This window comes from Eublepharis macularius, chromosome 16, assembly GCF_028583425.1.
Source record: "Eublepharis macularius isolate TG4126 chromosome 16, MPM_Emac_v1.0, whole genome shotgun sequence".
Classification (NCBI taxonomy): Eukaryota; Metazoa; Chordata; class Lepidosauria; order Squamata; family Eublepharidae; genus Eublepharis; species Eublepharis macularius.
The window spans coordinates 35,838,066-35,849,501 of record NC_072805.1 but is presented as its reverse complement, the minus strand read 5'-3'; the positions used below and the strand labels follow the sequence as shown (position 1 = coordinate 35,849,501).

The 11,436-nt window shown below is 44.4% G+C and overlaps 1 pseudogene; it reads right to left on the bottom strand.

Annotated features, from left to right (window-relative positions):
- Positions 1–1,995: 1,995 nt before the first annotated feature.
- On the bottom strand, positions 1,996–2,245 carry LOC129343886 (cytochrome c oxidase subunit 6C-2-like; annotated as a pseudogene).
- Between the last annotated feature and the right edge of the window lie 9,191 nt (positions 2,246–11,436).

Here is an 11,436-nt window from a genome sequence, read left to right as displayed (position 1 = left end):
CAGCCCACTTGGATTTCCCCCTCCCTCTTTTGTCCCCTCTTCCTGAGGTGTCACTTATCACAATCTGATTACCAAAGTGGCCCATCCAAGCCATTCAGTAGCCCATTAGAACCTTTGTTTTAATCTGTGAGAACCACCAAGTACAGCACCAGCCCCAGGGTACGTTTTGGGGTATTTAAGCTGGTCTCTCAGACCACACGGTGCTTAGGCCATTCCCATCCAGAACCCCTCGCTGTCTGTGGCTTAGGCCATTCCTATCCAGAACCCCTTGCTGTCCGTCTGTGGTCCCAGTGCTGGCATTGGGCCACCTCGCTGTTGTGTCTCTGCTTTGCTCCAGGATTGTGAGTATTCCCCACCATCGTTGGGAACCAGCTAATGCGAAAGTCTCTGCATTTCCTACTCTGTATTTCTTAGATCTTGTGTGTTCTCTTGTATGCTTGTGCAAGTTTAGGCTTACGCCACACTAAATACACGTGTTTGGAACTTATTTGTAGTCTGCCTCTTTTTCACTAGAGTGTCTGGAATCGGGACCTCGGTATATATAGGTCAGATCTGCGCTAATTTTAGTTACAGACTGCTAAAGCTAATTTCCCCTTATAATAAAAAGCAGTTCTGGTAACACTGTATTTTGCTTGCTCTCTCTTTAAGAGCCTCTGTTCTAGCCAGTGTATCTACACTTTACCCTCAAGAAACTGGGTACTCATTTTACCGACCTGCCGGCCATTTGAATGCGGCTTCCACCAGGATCGAACTCAGGTCGTGAGCAGAGCTTGGACAGCAGTACTGCCGCTTACCACTCTGCCCACGGGGCTCTGGACTTTACCACTTCTGGACTGTACCACTTCTGAATGTTGGTGGAAGATCACAGGTTGATCCATGATTAATTTTTCTTGCTTCCACCTCCCACTGCTACCCATTGATCTCTCCAAAACGCTGTTCCTAGGAGCCAGGAGAACCTCAGGAACAGCATGAGAGGCAAATCAGCATAAATAGGGAATTGGTGGAAATTACACCTCATCTTCAATTAGCAGAAATTTTAGTCTGTATCCGAGCCCCATATCTTTAAATATTCCCCTATTAATAAAATCTCTACGCACACAGAAAATTAACATTTCATTAAAAAGAAAAGTCTGGAATGAATGGATTCCCCCAGGTTCTGTTTCTTGTCTGCTTCTTTTTTAAAATTTTAGGAAATATATTCGCTGTCTTTTTTTAAAAAAAAAGTCCTTAACACAATGTAGCTATGAATAAACATGTTATAAAATATTGTAATCTCTGAGAGTCAGTTTGGTGTAGTGGTTAAGAGCAGCAGGACTCTAATCTGGAGAACTGGGTTTGATTCCTCACTCCTCTGCTTTAAACCAGCTGGGTGACCTTAGGTCAGTCACAGATGTCTCAGAGCTCTCTCAGCCCCACCCACCTCACAGGGTGGTTTGTTGTGGGGATAATAATAACATACTTTATAAACTGCTCTGAGTGTGGAAGTAAGTAGTCTTGAAGGACAGTATATAAATTGAATCGAATTCCTCTAAAACAGCTAAGTTCAAACCAGCAGATTATTTATCAATGCTATCCTAACAACACTTTCTTGGGAGTAAGCCCACTTAGAGTTGTCAACTCTAGGTTGCGAAATTCTTGGAGATTTTGGGATGGAGCCTAGAGGGGGGCAGAGTTTGAGGAGGCAGCTCAGATGTGATGTTATTACATCCCCCCGGTGAAGCTGCCATTTCCTCCAGGGGAACTGACTTCTGTAGTCTGGAGATCAGTTGTAATTCTGGGAGAACTCCAGTCACCACCTGGAGGTTGGCAATGGAAGTTGCTACATTCCTATTAATTACCTCTGTTAGTGGCCCTCTGAAGATGATCAGGGTCATTAGTACTTCATTTAATGAGCAAGACTGTAGTATGACCAGCACTGAAGTGGTCCAAAGGTTTAGTTCACAGAAACAGCAATGTTCAGTTTCAGGTTGCTACAGAAGATCTGGAGATCTTGCCTTATGATCCTTTCGGTGGTACACTTTCAAACACACCTGCATCTCTCATGGCCTCAAACTCCTTCATAGCATCATAGTTCCTATAGAACTCTGCGTATGCTCGCTTCCTGGGTTCAGTCACACCAAACTTGTACAAAGATGCACAACCCAAGGAAAAAAATAAATGCTATTATGATGTGTTTTCTCAGACAGCTGGCCAAGAGACCTCTCATTTGTGGTTCAGATAGCAAAGCAGATGACAACAACAACATTCAACTTATATACCGCCCTTCAGGACAACTCAATGCCCGCTCAGAGTGGTTTACAAAGTATGTTATTATTATCCGCACAACAAAACACCCTGTGAGGTGGGTGGGGCTGAGAGAGCTCCAGAGAACTGAGACTAGCCCAAGGTCACCCAGTTGGCTTCAAGTGAAGGAGTGAGGAATCAAACCTGGCTCTCCAGATTAGAGTCCTGCTGCTCTTAACCACTCCACCAAACTGGACATGGTTGATGACCTCCCCTCACACAAGCGGACAACCCAAGGTGCGTTGCCCTTCCTCATTTTTCATCTTTCAGGAAGCTGTTGCAGACTGCACATGTGCGATCCCACAGCAAGGCATCCACTCGGCTGGCCAGGATCATTAAGCAGAGGAAGGCAATGGCAAACCACCTCTACTAGTCTCTTGCCTTGAAAACCCCAGCAGGGGTTTTCAGCTACAACTTGATGGTGCTTTCTACCGCCACCATCCGTGGCCCTCCTAAAGTCAAAAGAAAGTTGGCATAGCAGGAGCTGCTATAACAAAACTGTTATCACCCACACTCCCAAATTTGTAGGCATTAGTAGAAATATAGGAGACACTGTTCTTTCTGTAGGACAAAACAAGATAAACAGATTTCTCCTGGTCTTCTCGGTCACCATCCTTTACACCTGATCTAATGGTTGCCTGCAGCGACTGCAGTCCTATAACGGCTTTCACATAACTAGCTCTGAGCTCATTATTGTGCCCAAATTGCTTTATATACTATAATGTGGTAGGTTGAAGTCTAGAGAGACGTGGACCCCAAACAGGGCTTAATACCAGAGCATTAAATATTTAGACCTTGATACATGACTTTAGAAATGCTTAGGAATGGAAAACTTTATCCCTTACCCCCCCCCCCGCCCCACGACACACATAGAGACACAGACAGAGACAAAAGAGAAAAAAAAACCTTTCCTCTCCCATTAAAGCAGTGATTTAATAGAGTTTTCATTAAAGCGTATTTACTCTGTGATAATCAATTACCTCCTGCGAATTAAAATATAAATTAGGTTGTCTAGGGGGGGAAAAGAGAAAGCACTAAATCAATTGGTTCTAGCTGCGCATAAATACAGATTTTACACTTGTGGTTCCCTCATGTCAAAACTATAACATCATGGCAGAAGTTGAATAGTATTTCCTTCTGTTTCATAACCTATCAGTTGTATTAATTTGATTTTTCTCCTTCTTTGCCAGAACAAATGTAACCTTTCTCAAAAAAGCGCTTTATGACACAGTGCTACATGTGGACAGATGCTCCTAAGAGATCTTGAAATATCTGGGCAGCGAGCATACAATAAGGCTTATTCTTCACAAGTGGCGAAGCCAGTCCGGACTGCAGATTCCCCGCTACTCACATTTCAAACTGGCAGCCATGCGTTGGATTAGAAAATTCACTCACACAGTTGGGGGGGGGGTGGAATATAGATGATCAGCCTTTTAAAAAGGTGTCACGACTCATTGAAACGGAGAAATAATGTTAAAAAAATTATAAAAACGGGGAAGAGCAGAAAAGAGTGAGCTTGAAGGAAAGAAAATATCGCACCTGGAGAGGGCCACTTCGTATAAAGTTGACTTATCTTGAGAAAGGCCTTTGATTCTTTTAGCCTTCTGGGTCCTATTCTGACTGACAGCTGCTCTTCAAGATCCTGTCTTTGCTCTTCCTTCCTATCTTTGCTCATGCAGGAAGTCTACAATTGAGCTTTGATTCCTCCCAAGAAGAAATTCAATGCAGCTCAGATGCTTATTTGCTGCTATGTTTGTCCTGGACTGGTTCCATCCACTGGTGCATGCATATGTAAATAGTCATCTATTGAGCTCATTGGATTAGAACCCATGAAAACAATCTCCATCACTAGGAACCCCCCCCCCATTTCACCATAGCACAATGCTTGCCCCCCAATTACGCTCCTGAGGGATCAGGGATTCTCCTAGAAACAACATGAGGATTGAATCTATATGTTGGCCATTTCCACACATCCTTGTAGGCACGGGCCATCCATGGAACTCTGGTGGCTTTTCCCCAGGGTTCCACACGTCTCAAATTACAAAATGTTTGCAGGCTGTTTTCCTATCATTTTTTCGGCATTTTTTCTGGGACTGCATTTTCCCTGGTATTTTCTTTTGCTGAGGGTTGACAGAGCGCTTCTTCTGCATTCTTGGGAATGTGGATGGTTAAAGCACCCTGAGGAATCATCTGATCACCACCCAGCTCCTCCCTTGAAACTCTCAGCATGTGATTGTGCATGTGCAGAGTGGGAAAAAAAACCTTTGAAAGGGAGTTGGGAAATGATGATGAAAGTGCCCTATCTCATGTCCCAAACTGCTTTTTCTATGAACTGTGGAGGCTGTCTTGTGATCTTAAAGTGCAAGGTAAATGCTTTGGGGGAGTGTGTGTGGAGGCTTAGTTTTTGGAGTGACTCAGAAAAATACACAGAATGTGTGGAAATGGCCATTGAGAACCATAACATTAATGACATAGTTCTGAAATAGACAGATGATGGTTTGACTTATGCTTTTTGTATTGTGAGAACAGCACAAACGGAAACATTTTGCTGACCCAGTGGCTCTTTTTTAAAAAACAAAAACACTATCTGGAAGATCCAAAGCAAAATTTAGACAGAGGCAATCTTTTCTTCTTATTCTACTTTGCTTTTTGTGTCAAGCTCTTCTTGTGTCCTTACTAGAGATGGGCATGGAACAACAACAAAAAACCCGAACCTGAAGGTTCATGGTTTGTGGTTCGTGGGTTTCACGAACCGTTAACCATGGAACTAGACCAGTTACAAACCAGTTCATGGATCGTGGTTTGTGGGGTTTAAATCCCCCTTTCCGGCCTTAACAGTGGCAGGGAAAGGGGCCTTTAACAATTTAAAAGACCCTTTCCTGCCTTGCAAGCGGCAAGTCCCTTTAAACTATCAGCTGGCAGGCGGCAGGGGGGATCCCTTTAAACTGCCCAAATGTGGCAGGTCCCTTTAAACTGCCCAAACCCCAGCCCCTCTACCCCACTACCCCCTACCCCTTACCCCCTACTGCCCCAGCCCCAGCCCCGGTTGGGAAGAGGGGTAGTGGGGTAGAGGGGCTGGGGTTTGGACAGTTTAAAGGGATCCCCCTTGCTGCCTGCCAGCTGATAGTTTAAGAGACCTGCCTTTGCAAGTACCTTAAAGGGGCAGTTTAAATGGCCATTTCCCTGGGGAAATGGCCATTTAAACTGCCCCTGTAAATACAACCCAACGAACCAGTATAGAGTTCATGGATGTTCCATGAAAAAGAGCTTCCATGGACCCTGGTTCGCAACCCCCGAACCGGCCTGGTTCGTGGGTTTTTTGGCGTCGCATTTAGGTTCATGCCCATCTCTAGTCCTTATATGAAAGCAATGAATGACTATTTCCCGAAATCTAAGCATATTTCGCTGCAGAACTGATGCAAAGCTACCAAAAAGCCCACTGCAAGTGCAGTAAGACCCAACATGCTTGTTGTTCTGAGTGAAGAGTTGGATTCCATAATTCCTTATATCCTGTTTACTAACTAGCGACATCCTGATTGAGTTGCAGATAACATTCACTTTGCAGAATTGGCATAAACACCCACAAAGAAATCTGAGGCAACAGGGATGGGGAGGGGAAGGAGATGCTATGTTTTATCATGAGCTGTCATTCCCGTGCCTTTGGTGATGATCAAATATTATTAAAACCTGAGACTCGTGAAGTATTGATTCTTTTTAGTGCTTACTGTACATTTAAATAATAGATCGTGTACTCAGGCCTTGGAGGAGAGGGCAGAGGCCCTTGTTACTTTATCACTGCTGCAGTTATGGATCTTTACCTCTATGGTATCAGCCGCACATGGCGTTACAGTAGATTTTTTGATTTATTGCAGCCAGCTAGTAATTCCATTGTTTATTTTTGGTGACTGCTAACATAAAAGGAAAGGGCTACAGACAATAAAATAAGATACATAGCTAAGTGTTCACTAATTAGCCATTCTGTTAAATATTATAGTGTTTAATTGGGGAGGAAAGAAACCAACCATGAAGAAAGGTCAGAGAAGCCCCTACTCTAGAATGATTGTGACATGGCAGGGAAGCAGACCCAGCCTGTGTATTCAGTAATGTGTGAATCTTATCAGTGTTCATGGATCTTTCATGAATTTGTCTAATCTGTAGTGTGCAAAAAGTACTGAAAATCATTTCGTACATGATGCTTTTCAAGAGGATATGACAATGTATGTGCCTCAAAGTGTAAACTATGGCTTGGATCCTGTGGTAGATTACATCTAATAGACTTTTGCCAATTCCCTCCAGCAACGACTCCCTGTTTGTTCACCTACAGCTGACAGTAGCCTTCTCTTGCTTCCACGTGGGGCAGTCTTGAAGCACATCTTTGGGGATGGTCCCCGGCCCCAGACCACAAGGGAAGAGGCAGCCACGAGGGCTGACCAGGAGCTCCTGCCCCATTGGGTGGCTTGGCTTCTGCACTGGGTGGGGGGCTAGCGGTCCCATGGGGGGTCTCTGCAGCTGCCGGACCATGGCTTTTTCTGCACATCTCCCCAGTAGGGCACGACTGGAATCAGTTCTCACCTGCATATGGACACCCCTAGGCATTGGCAGGAGGGGTGGGCTGGCAAGCTGACCACTCCTCCTGCACCCACATCGGTGTGGCTGGGTGGGGAATGCCATCTATGTCCAGTGGGCCACGCGATGCTGTCACAGGAGGGTGTCGCCTCACTGCAGGCACCAGGGCTGGGTCAGGAGGATATTATTGACTGGCAACAGGGATCATGGCCCATGCATTTTCTTCACCTTTGCTCATCACACGTGCCCCTGTCATGGGGGTGTCATGGCCATTGAGGGATGCTGGTAGAGTTGCCATAGGAATGGCAGGAGGGGCGCTCTCATCAGTGGCCTTGCTATGCCTTGTTGGCTCAGCAGCTGGTGCAGGTCTCCCACCCAAGTTCTTAGGGAGCTGACTAGCAGCGCTGCAGTTACACGCATGCGGGTGCACTGGTGGCCCAGCGGGCCTCAGGATTGCACTGCCCATTGCTTAAGCTTAGTGAGAGTTGAGGAAGAAAACTCCCCTTCCACTTCTTGTCTTGACCGTCATGGGTACAAACGTTATGTCTGAACTGTGGCTATATCCGGATAATAATACTGAAATTTGGAAGTTGACAACTTTAATTCTCATTACTCTTTGACTTTCCTTCATTCTGCACTATAGTTATTTTAGGAATGAATGATTTTTTGTAAAAAAAAAAAAAGTGATTCTAAAATGGCTTTGAGGACAAAGCCTCCATTTGAAGCCCATGCATTGCTCCGTCTGTGTGTGTTTCTTCTTGTCATAAAGCAGTGCGGCATGACAGCCCAAACAGGCCCAGCCTCTGAAGTGCAGCTGAGAATGATAGGAAATTATTGGAAGGAAGGCTCTACATTTTTAAAGACTGTTTAAATCTTTCAGTACCTACTTCAAATTCGGTCGACTGCAGCTCTTTCAAAGTTGTGATTCACTTCAATAATTTTTAAATCACTATATACATTACAGGCCTAGGACTCCTACTGCTTTCTAACTAAATTGCTTATAAAATATGAACTGCTGTGATAAGTTTTAGTATGGTGAAAGCATGCATAGAAAGGGCACAGAGAAAATGCAAGCCAAACTCTTGCCCGACCCAATGGGTGTATTTCAGGGCAACCTCTTTTAAGAAGTGGTAATGCGTGAGCATCATAAAGACACAAGAGTTTCCTTGCTAGTCAACCCAAGGTCCTACCTGTCCAACTTTTCATTTCCTACAGTGAGCGGCCAGATACATTTAGGAGGTAAAAAGCAGGACAATGAAAGATGTCCTAGCAGCTGGTGCCCAGAAGTATACTGTCTTGATGAGGTGAGATTGAAGGAACCAGCTGCATAGCAAGATTTAAAGACTTGCTCTTGGAAGAAAAGAAGCAAAACAAGAGGAGAAGCCACATCTTTAACCTACGAGATCACCTCACTCCTTATGTCCCTCCACGGCAGCTTCGCTCATCTGAACAGGGTCTCTTGCAGATGCCGGCCTGCACATGGGCAAAATCAACAGCAGCCTATACACAGGCTTTCTCTGTGGTGGCCCCTACCCTATGGAACTGTCTGCCCGAGGAGGTCAGGAGAGCCCCCACCCTCCTGGCTTTCCACAAATGATGCAAAACCGAATTATTCAAAAAGGCTTTTTACTCAGATTGGAGGGAAGTATTATAGGGAGGGGTCTCAAATGCTTCACTAATGAGTTAGGAACCATAGACTTCACCACTATGTTTGGTGTTTGAAGTTATGAAATAATAAGTCAGCCAGGAAGGTGAGTCCCTTTAAAGTGGGACAGACACAGCTATTGTTAAGAGAAGGTTTTGAAACCCTATAAATATGACACGCAAAATTAATAGACAGTTTCTTCCTAGAAGCGGATCCTTTCCTGTGACCTTCTTATCTTTGGATAAGTCTTTGGACTTTTGTAATTGCTCTCCTTAATGATCTTTGTGGTTGTTATAATGTATGGTATGTTTTTCTGTTAATTGAGTTGAACATGCTAAATAATCATGTTATAATAATAAATTTAGAATGGAAGCAGAAATTCTGTGATAGTATTCCTTGTGTACTATACTCAGTAACAAACCTAAAACGTTGTCTGTGGTCATAGATTCAGAGAAGTTAGCCGTGCTAGTCTATAGTCGCAAAATAGTAGAGAGTCCAGTAGCGGCGTTAAGACTAACCAACTTTATTGTAGCATAAGCTTTTAAGAACCACAGCACTATTCATCAGATGCATGGATGGTATGTGTGCACCTCTTGCCAGGAGTTAAATGATTTGATATAGGAAAGGTAACTAGATGCTTAAGGCTTCTTAAGTGCACATCTATATCTGAATCAGGCCTGACCAGAATCATCTAGAACAGTAACAACATCATTTCCAGGATCATGCTAGAAGTGAAACTGTGATGTTGAAACCTAACATATTTACATGTCTCCATACCCACCTCTTGCAACCCTAGTTGGAGCTCGCCAGTCTCACTTTTGGGGAGTACAATTCATGCAATCACTATATCATGTGAATAGGGCAATATGTAGATTTTCCATGCTTGTACAGCTTTCATTTGATAAATCCAGAACCCTGGACAATCAGAGCTCTGGTTCACATGAAAAATCCACGTGTTGCCCTATTCAGATGAGATGGTGACCATGTATATCATGGAGACCATATGGTCCTGATATACATAGTTGCAGAGTTGGCAAGGTGAGCCTGGTAACTAGCAGGAGGGTTGGGGGTGGGAACATGCTGGGGAGGGGACAGTGTTGCAAGCATGATGACATCAATTCCCGAGGAAACCCAGAAGTTATGGTGGGTAGCTCTAGGGATTTCCAGAAACTCTATAATTTTGAGTTTCCAGCAATGGTTTTGCCATAGAGTTTCTGGGGATTCCTAGAGCTGCTTGCCATCACTTCTGGGTTTTCCCCCAAAGTGATGTTGTCACATTTGTGACAGTGCTGTGTGTGTGTTTGCAGCCCTGCCCACAGCTTGACAGACTTCCAGTTTACATGACTGGAATGCCAACATAACCTCTGCAAAACACTATGGTCTTCTGCCATACTAGTTGTCTGGCGCGTTCAGCATTACCTTAAGTTGTGCAGGTCAGGGGTCTGTTACACTATTTTATGGACTATCAGATGATGTAGAGCACTTACATACAAAAAATAAGATTCCATATTTGCAGCAAGATTGATAATGTTTGCTTCTTGAGGTTAGGAAAGTTCTAGGCTTCTGAAAGTAGCAAAGGCAGAGAATAGATCCATGTGTCTGTGGGGACACCTTTAATTAAGTACAAATCCTGAAAAGCTTAGTTGTTGCTCAAGTAAAACTTGTGATTGAAAGCAGGAGAATTTTACCAAGGAATGAAAAGTTAAAATATTCAGTGCCAGGTCCCATAACGGCTCCACAATGGAATGATTTGTTCCCGACTTTCTTAACCTTGGAAGAATGTCAGACATCTCCCATTCACCCCAACCAACCTAACTTTATCTGCCCCCCTTGTTTTAAGCTTTTCCTCCATTTGTCCTTTTGCAGCAGCCTGTCCCTGAGAAAACTCTGCCTGGTTCCAGCCACTGGGCTGGGCTCTAGGGGTTCCATTCCCCCAGTGGGGGATCTCCTACCATCCGCTTCTATTTCCTGCCACCCCCTGAGTGGCAGCAGGTAAAAAATAAAAAAATCTTCTTCTGTGTGAAATGATTCTTGTACAGCATCATGTCACTTTTGGTAAAAAAGCTGGAAAAGAGAAAGGGTAGCTCAAAGAATCACTGGAAACTCTATGCTTTTACCATAGATTTTCTGTTGATTCCTAGAGCTACCTATATCACTTTGGGGCGAGGTTACTGGAAGTGATGGGATGTGCAGCCAGCATCATCCTCCCATATCCCCACCCGTATTCCTCCCACCAGTTGCCAAGCATTCTCTACAACTCTAGTGGGCGCAGTTGAGTGGCCAGGTCCTGTTGCATGGTGAGGAACTTGAATCATGTTTGCTATAAGACTATATACCACAGGATGTGGAAAGTAAAACCAACCATGCAATTCAAAACAAGGTATACTCACTTTTTAAAGTTAAACCTTAAGTACTTTTGAGTTACTGGCCCAAATCACCCAGTGAACTTCATGGCAGAGTCAGGATTTGAACCTGGTTCTCCCAGAGATGATGGAGAAGTGCTCTGTTGGGTGAAGGAACTTCACAAGCTCAGGGGACTGCATCCTCCCCTCATATTTGCAAGCTTCATCTGTACATGATGGTGGTGAAAAGTGTGGTCAAGTTGTAGCTGACTTATGGCAAGCCCAGCTAGGGTTTTCAGGGCAAGAGACTAACAGAGGTGGTTTGCCATTGCCTGTCTCTGCAATTCTGATCTTCTCTGGAGGTCTCCCATCCAATTACTAACCAAGGCTGACCCTGCTTGGCTTCTGAGATGTGATGCAGTCGGGCTTGTCTGGGCTATCCAGGTCATAGAGGAAAGTAGAAGAGTGAAGTTGGAACTGCCATTGGAGTGGAGGTGAAATTTGCCACAGAGTAACTGTGGCACCTTATCTTATTTGTATAGCCCCACCATCTGGATAGCCCTCCATCTTGGGGTCTGCTTTGATCAAGCTAGGGCATGA